Here is a 2,500-nt window from a genome sequence, read left to right as displayed (position 1 = left end):
TCATATTATTGTATTATTTATTGCGGTCTTATTCGGACTTTGAGACTGTGTATCTTATCGTGAGAAAGAATTTTCGTTCTCTATACATATATAATATAATTATTAATGTAAGGACGATGTTTCTTCTTGTATTTGTTAAACTTTCAAATAATATCATTTTTTATACATTTTACTTTATTTCAATGCATATAGTGTATATATCTTTTTTTAAGAGTATATACGTTTTTCTTTTGATTTGAAATTAATAATTTCAATTCAATTATTTTTCATTTTATTTCATATATGATATGAAAGTATTCGAGCGTAATAATATAAATATTTAACTTTATTGAATTTTATTCTTTACCCACATATATTTTATGTGAATAGAAGAACAAACCCCAAAAAAAGTTAAATTAAAAAAAAAAACGACTACATTATGTTAGGTATAGAAGAATAATCTCAATTAATAACATTTCATTATTAACAAAATTATTTCTATTTAAACCAACTGTAGCAAACCAGGAATAAATTTTTTTGCTCTCATTTATATATTACACTTAAATACTTTTATAAATATATGAAAATAATTTTCATATAAGTACTAAGTATGCAATTTCATACAAGTATTAAAATTTTCATACAAGTACTAATGTTGAAGTTTCATACAACATATATGTTTTCTGCCACGTACACCTCACCAACCGGAAATCGTATGGAGAAAATCTTTTTAACCATATAAAAGTTTTAAATTCATATATATACAAGTAATTTATATCATTTTCTATGAGCATTATGCTTATAAGAAATATTACAACATCAAAAATAGCTTAACATTTATTTTTTTTTTTAAATTTTTTGTACTTATATGAAAATTATTTAGTTGTATGAATTCATACACTTAGTACTTATATGAAAATTATTTACTTGTATGAATTCATAAACTTAGTATCTATATGAAAATTATTTAGTATTTATATGAAAATTATTTACTTGTATGAATTCATAAACTTAGTATCTATATGAAAATTATTTAGTATTTATATGAAAATTTTTAACTTGTATGAATTCATTAACTTAGTATCTATATGAAAATTATTTAGTATTTATATGAAAATTTTTAACTTGTATGAATTCATTAACTTAGTATCTATATGAAAATTATTTAGTATTTATATGAAAATTTTTAACTTGTATGAATTCATTAACTTAGTATCTATATGAAAATTATTTAGTATTTATATGAAAATTTTTAACTTGTATGAATTCATTAACTTAGTATCTATATGAAAATTATTTAGTATTTATATGAAAATTATTTACTTGTATGAATTCATAAACTTAGTATCTATATGAAAATTATTTAGTATTTATATGAAAATTTTTAACTTGTATGAATTCATAAACTTAGTATCTATATGAAAATTATTTAGTATTTATATGAAAATTTTTAACTTGTATGAATTCATTAACTTAGTATCTATATGAAAATTATTTAGTATTTATATGAAAATTTTTAACTTGTATGAATTCATTAACTTAGTATCTATATGAAAATTATTTAGTATTTATATGAAAATTTTTAACTTGTATGAATTCATTAACTTAGTATCTATATGAAAATTATTTAGTATTTATATGAAAATTTTTAACTTGTATGAATTCATTAACTTAGTATCTATATGAAAATTATTTAGTATTTATATGAAAATTATTTACTTGTATGAATTCATAAACTTAGTATCTATATGAAAATTATTTAGTATTTATATGAAAATTTTTAACTTGTATGAATTCATTAACTTAGTATCTATATGAAAATTATTTAGTATTTATATGAAAATTTTTAACTTGTATGAATTCATTAACTTAGTATTTATATGAAAATTATTTAGTATTTATATGAAAATTTTTAACTTGTTTGAATTCATTAACTTAGTATCTATATGAAAATTATTTAGTATTTATATGAAAATTATTTACTTGTATGAATTCATAAACTTAGTATCTATATGAAAATTATTTAGTATTTATATGAAATTTTTTTACTTGTATGAACGTGGTTTCGGCGTTTTGGCTCTTTATATGTGGTTTCGGCTCTTCGCAAATAGGGACAGTAGGAATCTCCTGAATTCCTTTTTGCGCGTCACTAATAAGATGACGATGCATTTGGCTACGTAAATAAAATCATTTTTATGCCCGCCGTTTAACCAAATTTAGTTTTTTTTATATGCAAATATACGTGGTTTCGGCGTTTTGGCTCTTTATATGGGGTTTCGGCTCTTCGCAAATAGGGACAGTAGGAATCTCCTGAATTCCTTTTTGCGCGTCACTAATAAGATGACGATGCATTTGGCTACGTAAATAAAATCATTTTTATGTCCGCCGTTTAACCAAACTTAGTTTTTTTTATATGCAAATATACGTTTTTTCGGCCTTTTGGCTCTTTATATGTGGTTTCGGCTCTTCGCAAATAGGGACAGTAGGAATCTCCTGAATTCCTTTTTGCGCGTCACTAATA

Source organism: Zeugodacus cucurbitae, unplaced genomic scaffold (genome assembly GCF_028554725.1).
Source record: "Zeugodacus cucurbitae isolate PBARC_wt_2022May unplaced genomic scaffold, idZeuCucr1.2 ctg00000024.1, whole genome shotgun sequence".
In the NCBI taxonomy this organism is placed as follows: Eukaryota; Metazoa; Arthropoda; class Insecta; order Diptera; family Tephritidae; genus Zeugodacus; species Zeugodacus cucurbitae.
The sequence above is the reverse complement of the archived record's forward strand: the minus strand, read 5'-3'. Positions refer to the sequence as shown.